This window comes from Salmo salar, chromosome 26 (genome assembly GCF_965601325.2).
Source record: "Salmo salar chromosome 26, fSalSal1, whole genome shotgun sequence".
NCBI classification, from domain to species: Eukaryota; Metazoa; Chordata; class Actinopteri; order Salmoniformes; family Salmonidae; genus Salmo; species Salmo salar.
This window is the reverse complement of record NC_138316.1, coordinates 52852227-52880072: the sequence shown is the minus strand read 5'-3', so window position 1 is coordinate 52880072 and position 27846 is coordinate 52852227. Positions and strand designations below refer to the sequence as shown.

The following is a 27846-nucleotide window of genomic DNA, read 5'->3' as shown; positions in this document are numbered from 1 at the left end:
CCTAGCTACTATATGGCCTAGCTATATGACCTAGCTATATGACCTAGCTATATGGCCTAGCTACTATACGGTCTAGCTATATGGTCTAGCTATATGGCCTAGCTACTATATGGTCTAGCTACTATATGGCCTAGCTACTATACGGTCTAGCTATATGACCTAGCTATATGACCTAGCTATATGGCCTAGCTACTATATGGCCTAGCTACTATACGGTCTAGCTATATGACCTAGCTACTATACGGTCTAGCTATATGACCTAGCTACTATACGGTCTAGCTATATGACCTAGCTACTATACGGTCTAGCTATATGACCTAGCTATATGGCCTAGCTACTATACGGTCTAGCTATATGACCTAGCTATATGGCCTAGCTACTATATGGCCTAGCTACTATATGGTCTAGCTATATGGTCTAGCTATATGGTCTAGCTACTATATGGCCTAGCTACTATATGGCCTAGCTACTATATGGTCTAGCTATATGACCTAGCTATATGGTCTAGCTACTATATGGTCTAGCTACTATATGGTCTAGCTACTATATGGTCTAGCTACTATATGGTCTAGCTACTATATGGTCTAGCTATATGACCTAGCTATATGGCCTAGCTGCTATATGGCCTAGCTATATGGTCTAGCTATATGGCCTAGCTATATGGCCTAGCTACTATATGGTCTAGCTATATGGTCTAGCTATATGGTCTAGCTACTATATGGTCTAGCTACTATATGGTCTAGCTACTATATGGTCTAGCTATATGGTCTAGCTATATGGCCTAGCTACTATATGGCCTAGCTACTATATGGCCTAGCTACTATATGGCCTAGCTATATGACCTAGCTACTATATGGTCTAGCTATATGGCCTAGCTACTATATGGCCTAGCTACTATATGGCCTAGCTACTATATGGCCTAGCTATATGACCTAGCTACTATATGGTCTAGCTACTATATGGTCTAGCTACTATATGGTCTAGCTATATGGTCTAGCTATATGGTCTAGCTACTATATGGCCTAGCTACTATATGGCCTAGATATATGGTCTAGCTATATGGTCTAGCTAGTATATGGCCTAGCTACTATATGGCCTAGATATATGGTCTAGCTACTATATGGTCTAGCTACTATATGGCCTAGATATATGGTCTAGCTATATGGTCTAGCTACTATATGGTCTAGCTATATGGTCTAGCTATATGGTCTAGCTAGTATATGACCTAGATATATGGTCTAGCTATATGGTCTATCTATATGACCTAGCTATATGGTCTAGCTACTATATGGTCTAGCTACTATATGGTCTAGCTACTATATGGCCTAGCTATATGGCCTAGCTACTATATGGCCTAGCTACTATATGGCCTAGCTATATGACCTAGCTATATGACCTAGCTATATGGTCTAGCTATATGGTCTAGCTATATGGTCTAGCTATATGGTCTAGCTACTATATGGCCTAGCTACTATATGGCCTAGATATATGGTCTAGCTATATGGTCTAGCTAGTATATGACCTAGCTATATGGTCTAGCTATATGGCCTAGCTATATGGTCTAGCTATATGGTCTAGCTAGTATATGACCTAGCTACTATATGGTCTAGCTATATGGCCTAGCTACTATATGGTCTAGCTATATGGCCTAGCTATATGGCCTAGCTATATGGTCTAGCTACTATATGACCTAGCTACTATATGGTCTAGCTATATGGCCTAGCTACTATATGGCCTAGCTATAAGGCCTATCTACTATATGACCTAGCTACTATATGGTCTAGCTATATGGCCTAGCTACTATATGGTCTAGCTATATGGTCTAGCTATATGGTCTAGCTACTATATGGTCTAGCTATATGGTCTAGCTATATGGCCTAGCTACTATATGGTCTAGCTACTATATGGCCTAGCTATATGGTCTAGCTATATGGTCTATCTATATGGCCTAGCTATATGGTCTAGCTATATGGTCTAGCTATATGGCCTAGCTATATGGCCTAGCTATATGGTCTAGATATATGGTCTAGCTATATGGTCTAGCTACTATATGGTCTAGCTATATGGTCTAGCTATATGGTCTAGATATATGGTCTAGCTACTATATGACCTAGCTATATGGCCTATCTATATGGCCTAGCTATATGGCCTAGCTACTATATGGTCTAGCTATATGACCTAGCTACTATATGGCCTAGCTATATGGTCTAGCTATATGGTCTAGCTACTATATGGCCTAGCTATATGACCTAGCTATATGGTCTAGCTACTATATGGTCTAGCTACTATATGACCTAGCTACTATATGGTCTAGCTATATGGTCTAGCTATATGGCCTAGCTACTATATGGTCTAGCTACTATATGGCCTAGCTACTATATGGTCTAGCTATATGGTCTAGCTATATGGTCTAGCTATATGGCCTAGCTATATGGTCTAGCTACTATATGGTCTAGCTATATGGCCTAGCTATATGACCTAGCTACTATATGGTCTAGCTATATGGCCTAGCTACTATATGGTCTAGCTATATGGCCTAGCTATATGGCCTAGCTATATGGTCTAGCTACTATATGACCTAGCTACTATATGGTCTAGCTATATGGCCTAGCTACTATATGGCCTAGCTATAAGGCCTATCTACTATATGACCTAGCTACTATATGGTCTAGCTATATGGCCTAGCTACTATATGGTCTAGCTATATGGTCTAGCTACTATATGGTCTAGCTATATGGTCTAGCTATATGGTCTAGCTATATGGCCTATCTATATGGCCTAGATATATGGTCTAGCTATATGGCCTAGCTATATGGTCTAGCTACTATATGGTGTAGCTATATGGCCTAGCTATATGGCCTAGCTACTATATGGCCTAGCTACTATATGGTCTAGCTATATGGTCTAGCTATATGGTCTAGCTACTATATGGTCTAGCTACTATATGGCCTAGCTACTATATGGTCTAGCTATATGGTCTAGCTACTATATGGTCTAGCTATATGGTCTAGCTACTATATGACCTAGCTATATGGTCTAGCTACTATATGGTGTAGCTATATGGTCTAGCTACTATATGGTCTAGCTATATGGCCTAGCTACTATATGGTCTAGCTACTATATGGTCTAGCTATATGGTCTAGCTATATGGTCTAGCTACTATATGGTCTAGCTACTATATGGTCTAGCTATATGGTCTAGCTATATGGTCTAGCTACTATATGGTCTAGCTAGTATATGGTCTAGCTACTATATGGTCTAGCTATATGGTCTAGCTACTATATGGTCTAGCTATATGGTCTAGCTACTATATGGTCTAGCTAGTATATGGTCTAGCTACTATATGGTCTAGCTATATGGTCTAGCTACTATATGGTCTAGCTATATGGTCTAGCTATATGGCCTAGCTATATGACCTAGCTAGTATATGGTCTAGTATATGGTCTAGTTATATGGTCTAGCTACTATATGGTCTAGCTATATGGCCTAGCTATATGACCTAGCTACTATATGGTCTAGTTATATGGTCTAGCTACTATATGGTCTAGTTATATGGTCTAGCTATATGGCCTAGCTACTATATGGTCTAGCTAGTATATGGTCTAGCTGTACAATCTGCATATGTGTCCCAAATTACACCATATTCCCTATTTAGTGCACTTATTTTGACCAGAGCTCTGAATGCCACCCTATTCCCTATTGACCCTGGTCAAAAGTAGTGGACTAAATAGGGAATAGGGTACCAGGGGGATGTTGATGGCTGGATCTCTCTGTGTTCAATCAATCAGTCAATCACATGTATTTATAAAGTCCTTTTCACATCAGCTGATATAAAGTGCTGTACAGAAACCCAGCCTAAACCCCCCCCCCCCCCCCCCCAAAACAGCAAGCAATACAGATGTAGATGATGGAGTGACTGGAGACACAGTGAGAGAGATTCATTCATCTCTTTCTCCAGGGTGAGATTTATCAGATCTAGAAGACCTGTACTGTACGGACACTGGTAATAAAACCACTTTAGGACTTCGTTCTTTCCCAGACTCGTCTCTCTCTGACACCCAATCCACACACTCAGTCAGTCTGTTGTGTGTCCCAAATGGCACCTTATTCCCTATATAGTGCACTACTTTAGGCCGGGGCCCTATGGCCCATATATCACTACTTTGGACCCAGGACCGATAGCGCTCTTGTCAAAAGTAGTGCACTATATAGGGAATAGGGCTGTGGTCTAAAGTAGTGCACTATATAGGAAATGGGGAGCCATTTGGGATGCGGAGAGAATGTTCTTCTCTGAGTGCCTCTTCTAAAGACCACTAACCTGCCAGACCATAGTATAAACCTTAACTATTCCCTTGGCTGCTATCTGATCTGATCCCTGGGTTTTTCTTCCACTCTGGAGAGGTGTGTGTGTGTGTGTGTGTGTGTGTGTGTGTGTGTGTGTGTGTGTGTGTGTGGCTAGCTGTATCTGGCTGTTCTCCCCAGCTGTCTGCTACACTCACAGGGGATCAGCTAGAGAGAGAGGCTGGGTGGACGGCGGAGGGGCGGGGCTGGGGGCGGCTGGAGGGAGCAGAGAGGCTGGGGGCGGCTGGAGGGGCGGGGCTGGGGGGGACGGGGGAGCAGAGAGGCTGGGGGGTGGACTGGAGGGATTAGAGAGGCTGGGGGTTGGACTGGAGGGAGCAGAGAGGCTGGGGGGGGACTGGAGGGAGCAGAGAGGCTGGGGGGACGGACTGGAGGGAGCAGAGAGGCTGGGGGGTGGACTGGAGGGAGCAGAGAGGCTGGGGGGGACTGGAGGGAGCAGAGAGGCTGGGAGGTGGACTGGAGGGAGCAGAGAGGCTGGGGGGTGGACTGGAGGGAGCAGAGAGGCTGGGGGGTGGACTGGAGGGAGCAGAGAGGGTGGACTGGAGGGAGCAGAGAGGCTGGGGGGTGGACTGGAGGGAGCAGAGAGGCTGGGGGGTGGACTGGAGGGAGAAGAGAGGCTGGGGGGTGGACTGGAGGGAGCAGAGAGGCTGGGGGGGTGGACTGGAGGAAGCAGAGAGGCTGGGGGGTGGACTGGAGGGAGCAGAGAGGCTGGGGGGTGGACTGGAGGGAGCAGAGAGGCTGGGGGGTGGACTGGAGGGAGCAGAGAGGCTGGGGGGTGGACTGGAGGGAGCAGAGAGGCTGTTTTTTTTTTTTTGTTCATATTTCGCTTGTTGGCAATGTAAACATATGTTTCCCATGCCAATAAAGCCCTTAAATTGAAATTGAATTGAGAGAGGAGGGGTATACTGTAAAGATAGAGAGGGGGGGGAAAGAGAGAGAGGGGGAGGAGCACATTTCTGATCATCCCCCAGACAGACATTGTGGAGCGTGAGAGAGAGGGGGAGAGAGGGGGAGGAGAGAGGGGGAGAGAGGGAGGAGAGAGGGGGAGAGAGGGGGAGAGAGGGGGAGGAGAGAGGGAGGAGTGGTATGTGAGCTCATGCAAGCGTGTGTGTGTGTTGTTACAGTGTGTGCCGATTTGTTTTCCTCAGACACGTCACACTACGCTGTTCCTCTCTCTCTGTGGAGTCAGAAACGTCTCGGGTAACTCAACAGAGAAGCAGGTTACTGACATCCACCTCCATCTTGTTGCTCTGTCATAGAGTTATACAGGCAGCAGCTGAAGTAGGATTCACCCAGTCTGGAGTGGAGGCAACAGCCAGCCAGCCAGCCAGCCAGCCAGCCAGCCAGCCCCTGTCTGAGGTGGGAGAGCAGAGAGCAGCAGGGGAACAGCCAGCCAGTCAGCCCCTGTCTGAGGTGGGAGAGGGGAGAGCAGTACGGGGACAGCCAGCCAGCCAGCCAGCCAGCCAGCCCCTGTCTGAGGTGGGAGAGGGGAGAGCAGTACGGGGACAGCCAGCCGCCTGCCAGCCGCCCCTGTCTGAGGTGGGAGAGGGGGGCGCGGGGACGCCAGCCAGCCAGCCAGCGCGCCGCCCGCGAGGGGGAGGGGGGGCAGCGGGGCAGCCAGCCGCCCTGTCTGAGGTGGGAGAGCAGCAGGGGAACAGCCAGTCAGCCCTGTCTGAGGTGGGAGAGGGGGCAGCAGGGGCAGCCGCCGCCGCCCGCGAGGGGGAGGGGGGAGCGCGGGGGCAGCCGCGCCCGCGAGGTGGGGGGGGGCGCGGGCGCCAGCCGCCGCCCTGTCTGAGGTGGGAGAGGGGGCAGCAGGGGAACAGCCAGCCAGCCAGCCCTGTCTGAGGTGGGAGAGGGGAGAGCAGCAGGGGAACAGCCAGCCAGCCAGCCCGCGGGGGGGGCGGGGCGCGGGGCGCCGCCGCCGCCTCTGTCTGAGGTGGGAGAGGGGGCGCGGGGACGCCAGCCAGCCAGCCCGCGGGGGGAGAGCGGAGGCGCAGGGGGCGCCAGCCAGCCTCTGTCTGAGGTGGGAGAGCTGCAGGGGGACTACAGCACCAGCCCAGCTCCAACGTGGTCATATTGGGGTAAGTCTGTTACTGCTCACCCTCCATGTCTTCACCCGTCTCTGGAATTCAGCCTGTGAACCTGCCCCCTCATTGAACAGACACTGTCTTTGCTCGTGAGCTTTTTGTTGGGCGCTGGTTGCCACTCTTGTTCTTGTGTTAGTCTGACACTGAAGAATGAGGAGTGACAGCAGGCAGACACTAAACAGAGAGCAACGCTAACTCACTATAAGGTTATGGCTGAGGGAGGGGATTCTGCTTGTATCCGTTTGTTTTCAATCATTTAGTCTTGTTGTAGTCTGACTAGCTAATTAGCTTTGTTGTAGTCTGACTAGCTAATTAGCTTTGTTGTAGTCTGACTAGCTAATTAGCTTGGTGTAGTCTGACTAGCAAATTAGCTTTGTTGTAGTCTGACTAGTTAATTAGCTTGTTGTAGTCTGTCTAGCTAATTAGCTTGTTGTAGTCTGTATTTAGCTAATTAGCTTGTTGTAGTCTGACTAGTTAATTAGCTTGTTGCAGTCTGTATTTAGCTAATTAGCTTGTTGCAGTCTGTATTTAGGTAATTAGCTTGTTGTAGTCTGACTAGCTAATTAGCTTGTTGTAGTCTGACTAGCTAATTAGCTTGGTGTAGTCTGACTAGTTAATTAGCTTCTTGCAGTCTGTATTTAGCTAATTGGCTTTGTTGTAGTCTGACTAGTTAATTAGCTTGTTGCAGTCTGTATTTAGCTAATTAGCTTGTTGTAGTCTGACTAGCTAATTAGCTTGTTGTAGTCTGACTAGCTAATTAGCTTGTTGTAGTCTGACTAGGCTGGAGCGACTGCTAGCTTGGTGTAGTCTGACTAGGAAATTAGCTTGTTGTAGTCTGACTAGCTAATTAGCTTGTTGTAGTCTGTATTTAGCTAATTAGCTTGTTGTAGTCTGGCTAGCTAATTAGCTTGTTGTAGTCTGACTAGCTAATTAGCTTGTTGTAGTCTGTATTTAGCTAATTAGCTTGTTGTAGTCTGACTAGCTAATTAGCTTGTTGTATTCTGACTAGCTAATTAGCTTGTTGTAGTCTGTATTTAGCTAATTAGCTTGTTGTAGTCTGACTAGCTAATTAGCTTGTTGTAGTCTGACTAGCTAATTCGCTTGTTGTAGTCTGACTAGCTAATTAGCTTGTTGTAGTCTGTATTTAGCTAATTAGATTGTTGTAGTCTGTATTTAGCTAATACGCTTGGTGTAGTCTGTATTTAGCTAATTAGCTTGTTGTAGTCTGTATTTAGCTAATTCGCTTGTTGTAGTCTGTATTTAGCTAATTAGCTTGTTGTAGTCTGACTAGCTAATTAGCTTGTTATAGTCTGTATTTAGCTAATTAGCTTGTTGTAGTCTGTATTTAGCTAATTAGCTTGTTCCAGACAAAGTGGCGGTGGTTTTAACAGCAGGGATTACCCTACACTGAGGTTTTCTTGTAATTTCAGACGCTGGACTTGTGGTCGTTGGTCTTAAATGTTGTAAATGACTTTTGTCCTCCCACACCAGACGCGATCAGGACACGCAGGTGGAAATATCAAAACAAACTCTGAACCAACTATATTAATTTGGGGACAGGTAAAACATTCACACATGAAACACATGAAACATTCATGGACACGTAGCTGGCTGTTACTCATTTGTCCTGGCAGATACACGCCGGGTTGTCCTGGGAGATACACGCCGGGTTGTCCTGGGAGATACACGCCGGGTTGTCCTGGGAGATACACGCCGGGTTGTCCTGGGAGATACACGCCGGGTTGTCCTGGGAGATACACGCCGGGTTGTCCTGGGAGATACACGCCGGGTTGTCCTGGGAGATACACGCCGGGTTGTCCTGGGAGATACACGCCGGTTTGTCCTGGGAGATACACGCCGGGTTGTCCTGGGAGATACACGCCGGGTTGTCCTGGGAGATACACGCCGGGTTGTCCTGGGAGATACACGCCGGGTTGTCCTGGGAGATACACGCCGGGTTGTCCTGGGAGATACACGCCGGGTTGTCCTGGGAGATACACGCCGGGTTGTCCTGGGAGATACACGCCGGGTTGTCCTGGGAGATACACGCCGGGTTTGTCCTGGGAGATACACGCCGGGTTGTCCTGGGAGATACACGCCGGGTTGTCCTGGGAGATACACGCCGGTTTGTCCTGGGAGATACACGCCGGGTTTGTCCTGGGAGATACACGCCGGGTTTGTCCTGGGAGATACACGCCGGTTTGTCCTGGGAGATACACGCCGGTTTGTCCTGGGAGATACACGCCGGGTTGTCCTGGGAGATACACGCCGGGTTGTCCTGGGAGATACACGCCGGGTTGTCCTGGGAGATACACGCCGGGTTGTCCTGGGAGATACACGCCGGGTTGTCCTGGGAGATACACGCCGGGTTGTCCTGGGAGATACACGCCGGTTTGTCCTGGGAGATACACGCCGGTTTGTCCTGGGAGATGCACGCCGGTTTGTCCTGGGAGATACACGCCGGGTTGTCCTGGGAGATACACGCCGGGTTGTCCTGGGAGATACACGCCGGGTTGTCCTGGGAGATACACGCCGGTTTGTCCTGGGAGATACACGCCGGTTTGTCCTGGGAGATACACGCCGGTTTGTCCTGGGAGATACACGCCGGGTTGTCCTGGGAGATACACGCCGGGTTGTCCTGGGAGATACACGCCGGGTTGTCCTGGGAGATACACGCCGGGTTGTCCTGGGAGATACACGCCGGGTTGATCAATTAAATCCACAGATAAAAAGGAGGAAAACATAGTTAGTTTCTAGTCATCTCTCTTCCTTCAGGCTTCTTCTTCTGTGGACTTTATATGGCGGTTGGCAACTGACTTTAAGGTGCATCGCCACCACCAGCTGGACTGGAGAGGGAACGTCAGTTCATCTTTCAGTCACCCACGTGGGTATATGCTCCTAACAACCGATGAGGAGATGGCACGTGGGTATATGCTCCTAACAACTGATGAGGAGATGGCACGTGGGTATATGCTCCTAACAACCAATGAGGAGATGGGAGAGGCGGGACTTGCAGCGCATCAAGCGTCACAAATAGAACCAAGTCATATTTTAAATTTCCAACGCAGACGCTCGTTGGCGCGCCGAGCAGTGTTGGGTGCAATGATTGAATAACGTGTACGTGTACATTCATTTAGCAACGCTCGCGCACGCAACGCTCGCGCACGCAACGCGGGTCGGTGTGGTCAGCATGTTACATGTGTTGTTGTGAAAGTGGCCCGTGGTAAAGTCAGACTTCTAACCTATATAGCTTGGGCTTTGGGAAGTCTGTCAGTAATATTACAGTACCAGAGAGGTGGGAGAGAGAAACACATGCCTGATATTAGGGTTTGCATTTGTCGAAGCGTGAGAGATGTAAGTCACCTCTAGCGATGGGGCTGCAGCGATAGGGTATTTAGCTGAGGCTGAGACTGGACCTGGGGTTAGGGCTGAGACTGGACCTGGGGTTAGGGCTGAGACTGGACCTGGGGTTAGGGCTGAGACTGGACCTGGGGTTAGGGCGGAGACTGGACCTGGGGTTAGGGCTGAGACTGGACCTGGGGTTAGGGCTGAGACTGGACCTGGGGTTAGGGCTGAGACTGGAACTGGGGTTAGGGCTGAGACTGGAACTGGGGTTAGGGCTGAGACTGGACCTGGGGTTAGGGATGAGACTGGACCTGGGGTTAGGGCTGAGACTGGACCTGGGGTTAGGGCTGAGACTGGAACTGGGGTTAGGGCTGAGACTGGAACTGGGGTTAGGGCTGAGATTGGAACTGGGGTTAGGGCTGAGACTGGGGTTAGGGCTGAGACTGGACCTGGGGTTAGGGCTGAGACTGGACCTGGGGTTAGGGCTGAGACTGGGGTTAGGGCTGGACCTGGGGTTAGGGCTGAGACTGGGGCTGGGGTTAGGGCTGAGACTGGACCTGGGGTTAGGGCTGAGACTGGGGTTAGGGCTGAGACTGGGGCTGGGGTTAGGGCTGAGAAAAGAGCTGGGGTTGAGACTGGGGTTAGGGCTGAGACTGGGTTAGGGCTGAGGCAGGACCTGGGGTTAGGGCTGAGGTTAGGGGTTAGGGCTGAGGTTAGGGGTTAGGGCTGAGGTTAGGGCTGAGGTTAGGGGTTAGGGCTGGGGTTAGGGCTGAGACTGGACCTGGGGTTAGGGCTGAGACTGGACCTGGGGTTAGGGCTGAGACTGGACCTGGGGTTAGGGCTGAGACTGGACCTGGGGTTAGGGCTGATACTGGGTTAGGGCTGAGACTGGGGTTAGGGCTGAGACTGGGGTTAGGGCTGAGACTGGTTAGGGCTGAGACTGGGTTAGGGCTGAGACTGGACCTGGGGTTAGGGCTGAGACTGGACCTGGGGTTAGGGCTGAGACTGGACCTGGGGTTAGGGCTGAGACTGGACCTGGGGTTAGGGCTGAGACTGGACCTGGGGTTAGGGCTGAGACTGGACCTGGGGTTAGGGCTGAGACTGGACCTGGGGTTAGGGCTGAGACTGGAACTGGGGTTAGGGCTGAGACTGGAACTGGGGTTAGGGCTGAGACTGGACCTGGGGTTAGGGCTGAGACTGGACCTGGGGTTAGGGCTGAGACTGGACCTGGGGTTAGGGCTGAGACTGGACCTGGGGTTAGGGCTGAGACTGGAACTGGGGTTAGGGCTGAGCCTGGACCTGGGGTTAGGGCTGAGCCTGGACCTGGGGTTAGGGCTGAGACTGGACCTGGGGTTAGGGCTGAGACTGAACCTGGGGTTAGGGATGAGACTGGAACTGGGGTTAGGGCTGAGACTGGGGTTAGGGCTGAGACTGGACCTGGGGTTAGGGCTGAGACTGGGGTTAGGGCTGGACCTGGGGTTAGGGCTGAGACTGGGGCTGGGGTTAGGGCTGAGACTGGACCTGGGGTTAGGGCTGAGACTGGGGTTAGGGCTGAGACTGGGGTTAGGGCTGAGACTGGGGCTGGGGTTAGGGCTGAGACTGGGGCTGGGGTTAGGGCTGAGAAAAGAGCTGGGGTTAGGGCTGAGACTGGGTTAGGGCTGAGACTGGGGTTAGGGCTGAGGTTAGGGGTTAGGGCTGAGGTTAGGGGTTAGGGCTGAGGTTAGGGGTTAGGGCTGAGGTTAGGGGTTAGGGCTGGGGTTTGGGCTGAGGTTAGGGGTTAGGGCTGAGGTTAGGGGTTAGGGCTGAGGTTAGGGGTTGGGCTGAGACTGAACCTGGGGTTAGGGATGAGACTGGAACTGGGGTTAGGGCTGAGACTGGGGTTAGGGCTGAGACTGGACCTGGGGTTAGGGCTGAGACTGGGGTTAGGGCTGGACCTGGGGTTAGGGCTGAGACTGGGGCTGGGGTTAGGGCTGAGACTGGACCTGGGGTTAGGGCTGAGACTGGGGTTAGGGCTGAGACTGGGGTTAGGGCTGAGACTGGGCGGGTTAGGGCTGAGACTGGGGCTGGGGTTAGGGCTGAGACTGGGGCTGGGGTTAGGGCTGAGAAAAGAGCTGGGGTTAGGGCTGAGACTGGGTTAGGGCTGAGACTAGGGGTTAGGGCTGAGGTTAGGGGTTAGGGCTGAGGTTAGGGGTTAGGGCTGAGGTTAGGGGTTAGGGCTGAGGTTAGGGGTTAGGGCTGGGGTTTGGGCTGAGGTTAGGGGTTAGGGCTGAGGTTAGGGGTTAGGGCTGAGGTTAGGGGTTGGGCTGGGGTTTGGGCTGAGGTTAGGGGTTAGGGCTGAGGTTAGGGGTTGGGCTGGGGTTAGGGCTGAGGCTGGGTATATGTCGTCTGGTCTTTGCCGTCCGATGCAAATAGTGTAGTCGACAAACTCCTAACCCCCAGCGAGTATATAAAACATCCTCCATTCAGGCTGCAAAGGCATCGCTTTCCTCCTTAACAAGCTTTGACGGAGTCAACACCATTAACTAAATATGTGTACTGTCAACACTATTAAAACCTCACTAGGATAGGGGGCAGCATTCGGAATTTTGGATGAAAAGTGTGCCCAAAGTAAACTGCCTGCTACTCAGGCCCAGAAGCTAGGATATGCATATAATTAGTAGATTTGGATAGAAAACACTCTAGTTTCCAAAACTGTTAAAATAATGTCTGTGAGAATAATAGAACTCATATGGCAGGCAAAAACCTGAGACAAATCCAACCAGGAAGTTGGATTACCGGCTGGGCTGATTGCATCGGCACCTACACCCTTAGAAAAAAAGGTGCTATCTAGAACCTAAAAAGGGTACTTCGGCTGTCCCCATAGAAGAACCCTTTTTTGATTCCAGGTAGAACCCGTTTGGATTCCATGTGGAACCCTTTCCCCAGAGGGATCCACATGGAACCCGAAAGAGTTCTACCTGGAACCAAACAGGGTTCTCCTATGGGGACAGCCGAAGAACCCTTTTGGAACCCTGTTTTATTAGAGTGTAGAGGTAATACACAACGTCAGGAAGAACTATGTCTTTTAGGGGTCTCGGCACTAGGCTTAGGGCTGGGGGTTAGGGCCTGAGGGTTAGGGCTGGGGGTTAGGGCTGGGGGTTAGGGCTGGGGGTTAGGGCCTGAGGTTAGGGCTGGGGGTTAGGGCTGGGGGTTAGGGCCTGAGGGTTAGGGCTGGGAGTTAGGGCTGGGAGTTAGGGCCTGAGGGTTAGGGCTGGGGGTTAGGGCTGGGGGTTAGGGCTTGAGGTTAGGGCTGGGGGTTAGGGCTGGGGGTTAGGGCCTGAGGTTAGGGCCTGAGGTTAGGGCTGGGAGTTAGGGCTGGGAGTTAGGGCTGGGGGTTAGGGCCTGAGGTTAGGGCTGGGGCTTAGGGCTGGGGGTTTGGGCTGGGGGTTTGGGCTGGGGGTTTGGGCTGGGGGTTAGGGGCTGGGGGTTAGGGGCTAGGGCCTGAGGTTAGGGCTGGGGGTTAGGGGCTGGGGGTTAGGGCCGGGGGTTAGGGCCTGAGGTTAGGGCTGGGGGTTAGGGGCTGGGGGTTAGGGCCTGAGGTTAGGGCCGGGGGTTAGGGCCGGGGGTTAGGGCCTGAGGTTAGGGCTGGGGGTTAGGGCTGGGGGTTAGGGCTGGGGGTTAGGGCCAGAGGTTAGGGCTGGGGCTTAGGGCTGGGGGTTTGGACTGGGGCTGATACCAGGCAGGCTGATGTAAAAGGCTGTTGAAGGCAGGCTGAGCTAAGATGGATAGAGCTGCCTTGGCCACTGCTTCTCTACCTCTCTCTGCCTCTCTGCCTCTCTGCCTCTGGCTCTCCGGCTCTCTCTGGCTCTCTCTGGCTCTCTCTGCCTCTCTGGCTCTCTGCCTCTCTCTGCCTCTCTCTGCCTCTCTCTGCCTCTCTGGCTCTCTGGCTCTGGCTCTCTCTGGCTCTCTGCCTCTCTCTGCCTCTCTCTGGCTCTCTGGCTCTCTCTGGCTCTCTCTGGCTCTCTGCCTTTCTGGCTCTCTGACTCTGGCTCTCTCTGGCTCTCTCTGCCTCTCTGGCTCTCTCTGGCTCTCTCTGGCTCTCTCTGCCTCTCTGGCTCTCTCTGGCTCTCTGCCTCTCTCTGCCTCTCTCTGGCTCTCTGGCTCTCTGGCTCTCTGGCTCTCTACCTCTCTCTGCCTTTCTGGCTCTCTGACTCTGGCTCTCTCTGGCTCTCTGGCTCTCTGGCTCTCTCTGGCTCTCTCTGGCTCTCTGCCTCTCTGCCTCTCTGGCTCTCTCTGCCTGTTGCAGAATTCAACAAGTGTGTCACTAGCAAGATACCCTCAGATAATAAATCAACAGCTTGGCTCAAGATTACACCTCTATAAATACTTTACATTGTTTGTGAGATCAGACATAATAAGAAGATTGTATTATTGACTGTATGTTTTGTTTATTCCATGTGTAACTCTGTGTTGTTGTTTGTGTCACACTGCTTTGCTTTATCTTGGCCATGTCACAGTTGTAAATGAGAACTTGTTCTCAACTAGCCTACCTGGTTAAATAAAGGACTTGTTCTCAACTAGCCTACCTGGGTAAATAAAGGTGAAATAACTAGCCTACCTGGTTAAATAAAGGTGAAATAAAAAAACCCACAGAAGACATAATATCACTATAATCCCAGTGTTCATTTTCGGGAAGTTGCTTTCATTTCAGAGTATCTAATTTGTAAACATTTCAACTGTATTAAATTATTACTTCATTTCTGGCATATCTTTAATCTGAGCCTAGAGGAATGTCTTTGTCCTCAGGCCTGGAGGGAAGCCAAAGTCATTCCACTGCCCAAGAGTGGTAAAGCGGCCTTTACTGGTTCTAACAGCAGACCTATCAGCTCTTAGCAAACTGTTGGGAAAAAATGATGTTTGATCAAATACAATGCTATTTCTCTGTAAACAAATGAACTACAGACTTTCAGCATGTTTATAGAGAAGGGCACTCAACATGTACTGCACTGACACAAATGACTGATGATTGGTTGAAAGAAATTGATAATATGACGATGGTGGGATATTTCAGTGCAGCCTTTGACATTATTTATCATAACCATAATGTGTTATGGCCTTTCAACCTCTGCCATATCGTGGATTCAGAGCTAATAGAACTCAGAGGGTTTTCTTTAATGGAAGCCTCTCTAACAGTGTAAAGTGTGGTGTACCGCAGGGCAGCTCTCTAGGCCCTCTACTCTTTTCTATTTTTTACCAATGACCTGCCACTGGCATTAACCTGTTGGGTCTAGGGGGCAGCATTTGCACGTCTGGATAAAAAAAATGTACCCGATTTAATCTGGTTACTAATCCTACCCAGTAACTAGAATATGCATATACTTATTATATATGGATAGAAAACACTCTAAAGTTTCCAAAACTGTTTGAATGGTGTCTGTGAGTATAACAGAACTCATTTGGCAGGCAAAACCCTGAGACATTTTCTGACAGGAAGTGGATACCTGATGTGTTGTATTGACTTTAAACCTATCCCATTGAAAAACACAGGGGTTTAGGAATATTTTGGCACTTCCTATTGCTTCCACTAGATGTCACCAGCCTTTACAAAGTGTTTTGAGTCTTCTGGAGGGAGATCTGACCGAACAAGAGCCATGGAACGATGATGTCCCATTAGACACCTGGCGCGCGAGTTCATGTTGGGTACCCTCGTTCCAATACGTTATAAAAGAGTATGCATTCGTCCACCTTGAATATTATTCATGTTCTGGTTAAAAAAGGCCCTAATGATTTATGCTATACAACGTTTGACATGTTTGAACGAACGGAAATATATTTTTTCCCCTCGTTCATGACGAGAAGTCCGGCTGGCTTACATCATGTGCTAACGAGACGGAGATTTTTGGACATAAATGATGAGCTTTTTTGAACAAAACTACATTCGTTATGGACCTGTGATACCTGGAAGTGACATCTGATGAAGAGAATCAAAGGTAATGGATTATTTACATAGTATTTTCGATTTTAGATCTCCCCAACATGACGTCTAGTCTGTATCGCAACGCGTATTTTTCTGGGCGCAGTGCTCAGATTATTGCAAAGTGTGATTTCCCAGTAAGGTTATTTTTAAATCTGGCAAGTTGATTGCGTTCAAGAGATGTAAATCTATAATTCTTTAAATGACAATATAATATTTTACCAATGATTTCTAATTTTAATTATTTAATTTGTTACGCTGACTTGACTGCCGGTTATTGGAGGGAAACGATTTCCTCAACATCAATGCCATAGTAAAACGCTGTTTTTGGATATAAATATGAACTTGATAGAACTAAAAATGCATGCATTGTCTAACATAATGTCCTAGGAGTGTCATCTGATGGAGATTGTAAAAGGTTAGTGCATCATTTTAGCTGGTTTTATGGTTTTGGTGACCCTGTCTTTGACTTGACAAAACATTACACACAACTCTTGTAAATGTACTGTCCTAACATACTCTAAATTTATGCTTTCGCCGTAAAACCTTTTTGAAATCGTAAAACGTGGTTAGATTAAGGAGATGTTTATCTTTCAAATGGTGTAAAATAGTTGTATTTTTGAAAAACTTGAATTTTGACATTTATTTGGATTCAAATTTGCCGCTCTTGAAATGCACCTGCTGTTGATGGAGTGCACCACGGGTGGCACGCTAGCGTCCCACCTAGCCCCAAGAGGTTAAACAAAGCATGTGTGACCATGTACGCTGATGATTCAACCATATACGCATCAGCAAACACAGCTAATGAAGTCACTGAAACCCTTAACAAAGAGTTGCAGTCTGTTTTGGAATAGCCAGTAATAAACTGGTCCTAAACATCTCTAAAACGAAGAGCATTATATTTGGTACAAATCATTCCTTAAGTTCTAGACCTCAGCTGAATCTGGTAATAAATGGTGTGGCTGTTGAACAAATTGAGGAGACTAAATTACTTGGTGTTACCTTAGATTGTAAACTGTCATGATCAAAACATATAGATTCAAATGGTTGTAAAGATGGGGGAAGAGGTCTGTCCGTAGAGATGCTCTGCTTTTTTTGACACCACACTCCACAAAGCAAGTCCTGCAGGCTCTAGATTCATCTTATCTTGATTATTCGTGTGGTCGAGTGCCGCAAGGAAACACCTAGTTAAACTGCAGCCGGCCCAGAACTGAGCGACACGTCTCGCTCTTCATTGTAATCAGAGGGCCGATATAAATACTATGAGAGTTTTGAGGAGAGACTGACTGCATCACTTCTTCTTCTTTGTATCAGAAACATTCATGTGTTAAACATTTCAAATTGTTTGCATAGTCAACTTACACACACACACACACACACACACACACACACACACACACACACACACACACTATATCATATCGTTGTAACCAGGTAAATTCATCATGTCCGATTTAAATTTTACTCTTCACGGTCGCTTGTCGGGCGCTACATTTTTCCTAACAGAAACCTTGACACACACAAATACACTCACGCATTCCTACAAACACACTGTGACTTTTGAGAAATTGGGCACTGCATCGTTTCTGCAGGTGTGTGTGTATGCGTGTGTGTGTACGCGTGTGTGTATGTGTGGGTGTGTACATGTGTGTGTATGCGTGTGTGTGTACGTGTGTACGTGTGTGTGTGTACGTGCCCAATAGAGGTAAGAGATCTGGCTGAGTGGCTCGGAGATTAAGGGCTTCTGACCAGGCGGTGTGTTGGAGAGAACAGAGACACTCTCTCTGACCAGGCGGTGTGTTGGAGAGAGCAGAGACACTCTCTCTGACCAGGCGGTGGGTTGGAGAGAACAGAGACACTCTCTCTGACCAGGCGGTGTGTTGGAGAGAACAGAGACACTCTCTCTGACCAGGCGGTGGGTTGGAGAGAGCAGAGACACTCTCTCTGACCAGGCGGTGTGTTGGAGAGAACAGAGACACTCTCTCTGACCAGGCGGTGTGTTGGCGAGAACAGAGACACACTCTCTGACCAGGCGGTGTGTTGGAGAGAACAGAGACACTCTCTCTGACCAGGCGGTGGGTTGGAGAGAGCAGAGACACTCTCTCTGACCAGGCGGTGGGTTGGAGAGAGCAGAGACACTCTCTCTGACCAGGCGGTGTGTTGGAGAGAGCAGAGACACTCTCTCTGACCAGGCGGTGGGTTGGAGAGAGCAGAGACACTCTCTCTGACCAGGCGGTGGGTTGGAGAGAACAGAGACACTCTAAAGCAGAGATCAACAACTACATTATTGAGGGATTTTTGGGGGCTGGAGCATCATTACAAATCATTTGTAGACTGCAAGAAGCCCAAACAGAGATAATATTTGACTAAAACATAAATAATTTCAAGCCTTGTTTACATTTTTACATAATCACGTATCTCTCTATTACATGTGGAAATACATGAACAGATTTCCAAAATTAAAATAACTTGGAAATGATTTCCTGGTGTTTTTACAGTCTTTTATGTCTAACAATAGAAAAGTTACAAATGTATTACAAAACAGTTTTGGGGTTTTTGGGGGCTCAGAAAACTTGTAGAGCCAGATAACCCTTCCTCCCCCTAGTGGCCATCAATGCCCACAAGCCGTTACAACCGCCTGGACAAGACCAGACACTCAGTCAAACTGGGGAAACTCAAATATTTTCTACACAGGAGATCATACAACATTACAGTCTGGTGATCTTCTGAACTTCCCAATACTTTCATGATGTGTTTCAGTCACATATCTCTCTGGTCGCCCCCAAAGCCAATTCCTCCTTCGGCCACCTTTCCTTCCAGTTCTCCGCTGCCAATGACTGGAACGAACTACAAACATCTCTGAAGCTGGAGACTCATATCTCCCTCACTAGCTTTAAGCACCAGCTGTCAGAGTAGCTCACAGATCACTGCACCTGTACATAGCCCATCTATAATTTAGCCCAAACAACTATCCCTTCCCCTACTGTATTTATTTATTTATTTATTTTGCTCCTTTGCACCCCATTATTTCTATTTCTACTTTGCACTTTCTTCCACTACAAATCTACCATTCCAGTGTTTTACTTGCTATATTGTATTTACTTTGCCACCATGGCCTTTTTGCCTTTACCTCCCTTATCTCACCTCATTTGCTCACTTTGTATATAGACTTATTTTTCTACTGTATTATTGACTGTATGTTTGTTTTACTCCATGTGTAACTCTGTGTTGTTGTATGTGTCAAACTGCTTTGCTTTATCTTGGCCAGGTCGCAATTGTAAATGAGAACTTGTTCTCAACTTGCCTACCTGGTTAAATAAAGGTGGAATAAAAATCAAACTATACAAAAAATAGAGTGATTTGTAATTGACTCATTTTGATATCAAAATGGGGTCGTGGGCCAAATTTTTCTTGGAATCTCTGGGTTACTGTGTTGGTTGGACTGGCTAATGAGGAACAACTAGGTTACTGTGTTGACTGGCTAATGAGGAACAACTAGGTTACTGTGTTTACTGGACTGACTAATGAGGAACAACTAGGTTACTGTGTTGATTGGACTGGCTAATGAGGAACAACTAGGTTACTGTGATGACTGGCTAATGAGGAACAACTAGGTTACTGTGTTGATTGGACTGGCTAATGAGGAACAACTAGGTTACTGTGTTGATTGGACTGACTAATGAGGAACAACTAGGTTACTGTGTTGACTGGACTGGCTAATGAGGAACAACTAGGTTACTGTGTTGATTGGACTGGCTAATGAGGAACAACTAGGTTACTGTGATGACTGGCTAATGAGGAACAACTAGGTTACTGTGATGACTGGACTGGCTAATGAGGAACAACTAGGTTACTGTGATGACTGGCTAATGAGGAACAACTAGGTTACTGTGTTAACTGGCTAATGAGGAACAACTAGGTTACTGTGATGACTGGACTGGCTAATGAGGAACAACTAGGTTAGTGTGATGACTGGCTAATGAGGAACAACTAGGTTACTGTGTTAACAGGACTGGCTAATGAGGAACAACTAGGTTACTGTGATGACTGGCTAATGAGGAACAACTAGGTTACTGTGTTTACTGGACTGGCTAATGAGGAACAACTAGGTTACTGTGATGACTGGACTGGCTAATGAGGAACAACTAGGTTACTGTGATGACTGGCTAATGAGGAACAACTAGGTTACTGTGTTAACAGGACTGGCTAATGAGGAACAACTAGGTTACTGTGATGACTGGCTAATGAGGAACAACTAGGTTACTGTGTTTACTGGACTGGCTAATGAGGAACAACTAGGTTACTGTGATGGTTGGACTGACTAATGAGGAACAACTAGGTTACTGTGTTAACAGGACTGGCTAATGAGGAACAACTAGGTTACTGTGATGACTGGCTAATGAGGAACAACTAGGTTACTGTGTTTACTGGACTGGCTAATGAGGAACAACTAGGTTACTGTGATGGTTGGACTGACTAATGAGGAACAACTAGGTTACTGTGTTTACTGGCTAATGAGGAACAACTAGTGGGAGAGTCCCTGGCAATTCCCAGCCGTATGAACTACCAAAAATATTTCTGGCCTACGCTGGAATTGCCCCAAAGCCAAAATGCGCTGGCCCTTGGTCAAAAGTAGTGCACTACTGAGGGAATAGGGTGCCGTTTCAGACACAACGAGGCCGGGATTAGAGGAGTGGAGTGGGTCCCAGCTCAGGCAGCAGCTGCTAGGGTTCGTGGGTAGGAAATGAAACTCTATAGAGGGGCATGGAGGAGATTCGGGCTCTATTGTTCTGTCTGGAGATGATGTAATATCCTGTTGAGAGTTTCTCTGCCTTTTACCTTTCGGTACAGAGTTAGGAACATGTTTAGTCTAGTTCTTGATATTTCTATGTTTAGTTAATTGGGTGTTGGACTCTCAATTGGAGACAGGTGTTTTCTCGTTGCCTCTGATTGAGAGTCCTATATATAGGTATGTGTTTGTTTGAGTGTTTTGTGGGAGATTGTGCTGGGTATAGCTGTGTTGCCTTACCGGCCTGTTATTAGTCGTTGTGTTTTTGTTGTGTACTGGTTTATTTTGGTTCACCTTCTTTGTCCGTTTATAATAAAGAAGATGAGCGCACATTTCCCCGCTGCGTCTTGGTCCACTTTACCCTACGACAACAGGGACGCCTCGTTTGGTTTCCAGGTGCCATACATTTATCAACTGTGCTGTTGTCACGCTTGTCGTTGGAAATGGAGGACCAAAACGCAGCAGGTATGTGTATGCTCATCTTGCTCTTTTAATAAATACAAAATGAACACCAAAATAACAAAGAACGAACGATCAACAAAAACAGTCTGGTAAGGCACAAGGCTATACACAGAATAATCACCCACCAATAACAAACACACCCTAATATATGGGACTCTCAATCAAAGGCAGATAGACAACACCTGCCTTCAACTGAGAGTCCCAACCCCAATTAACCAAACATAGAAACAGACGTACTAGACTAAATCATAGAATACCTGAAAACCAAACAGTGCCCAAAAACCCCGGAATACTTAAACCAAATGCCCCTTCAACAAAACACACCACCCCGAACCACATAAAACGAATACCCTCTGCCACGTCCTGACCAAACTACAATACCAATTAACCCTTATACTGGTCAGGACGTGACAGCTGTGATGTTTTACAAACATGGAAGTATACACCCGTACCACTTTTCCCCTCAGCAATGTCCAATTCTAAGGAATATGTTTCATTTGTTTTGCTGTGGCAACTCGTTTTATGACTGAACTGTGCTCTGGCGATGTGAAGTCATTGGTATGGACTTTAGTTGGCTGTCTTCCTCATTCTACAACACATAATACATAACCTCAGTCTTCCTCATTCTACAACACATAATACATAACCTCAGTCTTCCTCATTCTACAACACATAATACATAACCTCAGTCTTCCTCATTCTACAACACATAATACATAACCTCAGTCTTCCTCATTCTACAACACATAATACATAACCTCAGTCTTCCTCATTCTACAACACATAATACATAACCTCAGTCTTCCTCATTCTACAACACATAATACATAACCTCAGTCTTCCTCATTCTACAACACATAATACATAACCTCAGTCTTCCTCATTCTACAACACATAATACATAACCTCAGTCTTCCTCATTCTACAACACATAATACATAACCTCAGTCTTCCTCATTCTACAACACATAATACATAACCTCAGTCTTCCTCATTCTACAACACATAATACATAACCTCAGTCTTCCTCATTCTACAACACATAATACATAACCTCAGTCTTCCTCATTCTACAACACATAATACATAACCTCAGTCTTCCTCATTCTACAACACATAATACATAACCTCAGTCTTCCTCATTCTACAACACATAATACATAACCTCAGTCTTCCTCATTCTACAACACATTATACATAACCTCAGTGTTTTTGTCCCAAAAGGCCCTGACCCTATCCACCCTATCTAGTGCACTACTTTTGACCAGAGCCCACAGTGTCTAACCCTATCCACCCTACCTAGTGCACTACTTTTGACCAGAGCCCACAGTGTCTAACCCTATCCACCCCCTACCTAGTGCACTACTTTTGACCAGAGCCCACAGTGTCTGACCCTATCCACCCTACCTAGTGCACTACTTTTGACCAGAGCCTACAGTGTCTAACCCTATCCACCCTACCTAGTGCACTACTTTTGACCAGAGCCCACAGTGTCTGACCCTATCCACCCTACCTAGTGCACTACTTTTGACCAGAGCCCACAGTGTCTAACCCTATCCTACCCTACCTAGTGCACTACTTTTGACCAGAGCCCACAGTGTCTGACCCTATCCACCCTACCTAGTGCACTACTTTTGACCAGAGCCTACAGTGTCTAACCCTATCCACCCTACCTAGTGCACTACTTTTGACCAGAGCCCACAGTGTCTAACCCTATCCACCCTACCTAGTGCACTACTTTTGACCAGAGCCCACAGTGTCTGACCCTATCCACCCTACCTAGTGCACTACTTTTGACCAGAGCCCACAGTGTCTAGACACAGTTACAACGAACAGGGAAGGCATGCAGCGTTACTGAACAGATATGCAGACTCTTTACTGTGATTAGGCGCTACAGAGGGTGGTGTGTACGGCCCACGACATCACCGGGTTCAAACATTAGACTTTCGTTAAAATGGTTTTGGCTTTTTGTTATAATGGGTGTTTTTGTGTGTAGATCGATGAGGGGGAAAAAAAATACATATTTAATCAATTTTATAGAATAAGGCTGTAACGTAACAAAATGTGGGAAAAAGTCAAGGGGTCTGAATACTTTCTGAATATACTGAATATGGACTGGAATTACGCACATATATAATCTGTGCTGTTTTAAAGTGGTCTCAGTCTGTCCATATACTGTCTGCTCTTATCCTAGGGTCTTCCCTGTGGCTCAGTTGGTAGAGCATGGTGTTTACAACGCCAGGGTTGTGGGTTCGATTCCCACGGGGGGCCAGTACAAAAAAAATAAAAAATAAAATAAAATAATGCATGAAATGTATGCATTCACGACTGTAAGTCGCTCTGGAAAAGAGCGTCTGCTAAATGACTAAAATGTCAAAAATGTAAAAATGTAGGGTTTATACACTGGGTTTATACACAGGATTTATACACGGGGTTTACACACGGGGTTTACACACAGGGTTTACACACGGGGTTTATACACGGGGTTTATACACAGGGTTTATACACGGGGTTTACACACGGGGTTTACACACGGGGTTTACACACAGGGTTTATACACAGGGTTTATACACAGGGTTTATACACAGGATTTATACACGGGGTTTATACACAGGATTAGTACACGGGGTTTATACGGTTTATTATGGTTGGTTAATTGATAATGTGTGGTTGGTTAATTGATCATGTGTGGTTGGTTAATTGATAATGTATGGTTGGTTAATTGATCATGTGTGGTTGGTTAATTGATAATGTGTGGTTGGTTAATTGATAATGTATGGTTGGTTAATTGATAATGTATGGTTGGTTAATTGATAATGTATGGTTGGTTAATTGATAATGTATGGTTGGTTAATTGATAATGTGTGGTTGGTTAATTGATAATGTATGGTTGGTTAATTGATAATGTATGGTTGGTTAATTTCCAGTGACTATTTTTCATCTCAAGGGGTCACATTATCTAATATTTCACTTGTGGTTAATGAGGGTAGAGGGTAGTAAGGGTAGCCTTCCCTCCCAGTCACCCATGACTCTGTACTCTCTTTATCACCCAGAGTAAACACAGGACCTGACAGGATGTACTGTCTTATCACCCAGAGTAAACACAGGACCTGACAGGATGTACTGTCTTATCACCCAGAGTAAACACAGGACCTGACAGGATGTACTCTCTTTATCACCCAGAGTAAACACAGGACCTGACAGGCTGTACTGTCTTATCACCCAGAGTAAACACAGGACCTGACAGGCTGTACTGTCTTTATCACCCAGAGTAAACACAGGACCTGACAGGCTGTACTGTCTTATCACCCAGAGTAAACACAGGACCTGACAGGATGTACTCTCTTTATCACCCAGAGTAAACACAGGACCTGACAGGCTGTACTGTCTTATCACCCAGAGTAAACACAGGACCTGACAGGCTGTACTGTCTTTATCACCCAGAGTAAACACAGGACCTGACAGGCTGTACTGTCTTATCACCCAGAGTAAACACAGGACCTGACAGGATGTACTCTCTTTATCACCCAGAGTAAACACAGGACCTGACAGGATGTACTGTCTTATCACCCAGAGTAAACACAGGACCTGACAGGCTGTACTGTCTTTATCACCCAGAGTAAACACAGGACCTGACAGGCTGTACTGTCTTATCACCCAGAGTAAACACAGGACCTGACAGGATGTACTCTCTTTATCACCCAGAGTAAACACAGGACCTGACAGGATGTACTGTCTTATCACCCAGAGTAAACACAGGACCTGACAGGATGTACTGTCTTATCACCCAGAGTAAACACAGGACCTGACAGGATGTACTGTCTTATCACCCAGAGTAAACACAGGACCTGACAGGATGTACTGTCTTATCACCCAGAGTAAACACAGGACCTGACAGGATGTACTGTCTTATCACCCAGAGTAAACACAGGACCTGACAGGATGTACTGTCTTATCACCCAGAGTAAACACAGGACCTGACAGGATGTACTCTCTTTATCACCCAGAGTAAACACAGGACCTGACAGGATGTACTGTCTTATCACCCAGAGTAAACACAGGACCTGACAGGATGTACTCTCTTTATCACCCAGAGTAAACACAGGACCTGACAGGATGTACTGTCTTATCACCCAGAGTAAACACAGGACCTGACAGGATGTACTGTCTTATCACCCAGAGTAAACACAGGACCTGACAGGATGTACTGTCTTATCACCCAGAGTAAACACAGGACCTGACAGGATGTACTGTCTTATCACCCAGAGTAAACACAGGACCTGACAGGCTGTACTGTCTTATCACCCAGAGTAAACACAGGACCTGACAGGATGTACTGTCTTATCACCCAGAGTAAACACAGGACCTGACAGGCTGTACTGTCTTATCACCCAGAGTAAACACAGGACCTGACAGGATGTACTGTCTTATCACCCAGAGTAAACACAGGACCTGACAGGATGTACTGTCTTATCACCCAGAGTAAACACAGGACCTGACAGGCTGTACTGTCTTATCACCCAGAGTAAACACAGGACCTGACAGGATGTACTGTCTTATCACCCAGAGTAAACACAGGACCTGACAGGATGTACTGTCTTATCACCCAGAGTAAACACAGGACATGACATCACGTCAGCAGAGCAGGCCTGAGCACCACACCTACACCCTGGGCTGGGCCTGCCAGGTTCAAATACTATTTCAAATGAGTTATAATAGGTTATATGTGCTTGATTGAGCTTGCCTGGCTTAATGAGCCAATAGAGAAGTCCCAAAACTGCAAACTCCATCGATATGGCACTCTAGGCATGCTAGATCAAACGATAAAAGTATTTAAAAAGATTTCAAATCGTTTCTGAACCCAGGTCTGTCGTACACCCCCATGGGATGGGCCAGCCGGTCCTACAGCCAGCCTGCCAGCCTGCCTGCCAGCCTGCCTGCCTGCCAGTCATTAATCTACTGGGGAGTGTTTCAACATGTCTGACTGAGTACACAGCAAGACAGTCAGTAACACCAGAGAGCAGCCTGGGGAAGATCAGGATTTGTCAACTATTGTAGTAAACCAGCAGCATTGTCTGGGGTGTAGGGTAACAGACAATACTGTGTTTACATGGACTAAATAACCCTTCTACTGGCTAAATCTGACACAGGATTCCAGATGGCAAACCTGAGAGGCAAGTCATTCAACAGCACTCCCTCATCAGTCTTACTAAGCTACATTATTCCACTGTATACCAGTTCTAGATCGGTCTGTCTCTTGGTTAGATTTCAACTTTATTACAGCTTATTACAGCGCAGGAAGGTCTGACAAGCAGGTGGTATATGTAGGAGTCACTTCTTCACTGGGATTTCTAACATCATGCCCAAACCGCGCGTCCGTCGTCCGCAAATTGATTTTGATATCCCCCTCCACACCAAACACGATCAGGACACGCGAGTTGAAATATCAAAACAACCTCTGAACCAACTATATTAATTTGGGGACAGGTCGAAAAGCATTAAACATTTATGGCAATTTAGTTAGCCAGCTTGCTGTTGCTAGCTAATTTGTCCTATTTAGTTAGCTAGCTTGCTGTTGCTAGCTAATTTGTCCTATTTAGTTAGCTAGCTTGCTGTTGCTAGCTAATTTGTCCTATTTAGTTAGCCAGCTTGCAGTTGCTAGCTAATTTGTCCTATTTAGCTAGCTAACTTGCTGTTGCTAGCTAATTTGTGCTATTTAGCTAGCTAGCTTGCAGTTGTTAGCTAATTTGTCCTATTTAGTTAGCCAGCTTGCAGTTGCTAGCTAATTTGTCCTATTTAGTTAGCCAGCTTGCAGTTGCTAGCTAATTTGTCCTATTTAGCTAGCTAACTTGCTGTTGCTAGCTAATTTGTGCTATTTAGCTAGCTAGCTTGCAGTTGTTAGCTAATTTGTCCTATTTAGTTAGCCAGCTTGCAGTTGCTAGCTAATTTGTCCTATTTAGCTAGTTAGCTTGCAGTTGCTAGCTAATTTGTCCTATTTAGCTAGTTAGCTTGCAGTTGCTAGCTAATTTGTCCTATTTAGCTAGTTAGCTTGCAGTTGCTAGCTAATTTGTCCTATTTAGCTAGCTAGCTTGCAGTTTCTAGCTAATTTGTCTTAGGATTTACATTTACATTTACAGTAATTTAGCAGACGCTCTTATCCAGAGCGACTTACAAATTGGTGCATTCACCTTATGATATCCAGTGGAACAACCACTTTACAATAGTGCATCTAAATCTTTTAGGGGGGGGGGGTTAGAAGGATTACTTTATCCTATCCTAGGTATTCCTTAAAGAGGTGGGGTTTCAGGTGTCTCCGGTAGGATATAAACATTGAGTTGTTATTATACCTGAAATGCACAAGGTCCTCTACTCTGACTATTAATCCACAAATAAAACAGTCAACCAAATCGTTTCTAGTCATCTCTTCTCCTTCCAGGCTTCTTCTTCTTCTATGGACTTTATATGGCGATTGACAACTAATTTTCATAATAAGGTGCATTACCCCAACCGACCTCAGTTCATCTTTCAATCACCCACGTGGGTATATGCTTCTAAAAGCCAATGAGGAGATGGCACGTGGGTATATGCTTCTAAAAGCCAATGAGGAGATGGCACGTGGGTATATGCTTCTAAAAGCCGATGAGGAGATGGCACGTGGGTATATGCTTCTAAAAGCCAATGAGGAGATGGCACGTGGGTATATGCTTCTAAAAGCCAATGAGGAGATGGCACGTGGGTATATGCTTCTAAAAGCCAATGAGGAGATGGCACGTGGGTATATGCTTCTAAAAGCCAATGAGGAGATGGCACGTGGGTATATGCTCCTAACAACCAATGAGGAGATGGGAGAG

General features: G+C 47.0%; 1 protein-coding gene and 1 non-coding gene across 2 annotated transcripts in view; both read left to right on the top strand.

The window, feature by feature from the left end:
- The first annotated feature begins 6364 nt into the window (after positions 1–6364).
- Positions 6365–27846, top strand: part of LOC145864294 (uncharacterized) — an 82591-nt gene continuing 61109 nt past the window's right edge. The window contains exon 1 of the mRNA XM_082969856.1: positions 6365–6440. The gene's annotated coding sequence lies outside the window, so the exon portion shown is untranslated. The remainder of the gene's footprint in view (positions 6441–27846) is intronic.
- trnav-uac (transfer RNA valine (anticodon UAC)) lies at positions 23191–23266 on the top strand. The gene has a single exon. It is a non-coding gene; the product is annotated as a tRNA-Val (tRNA).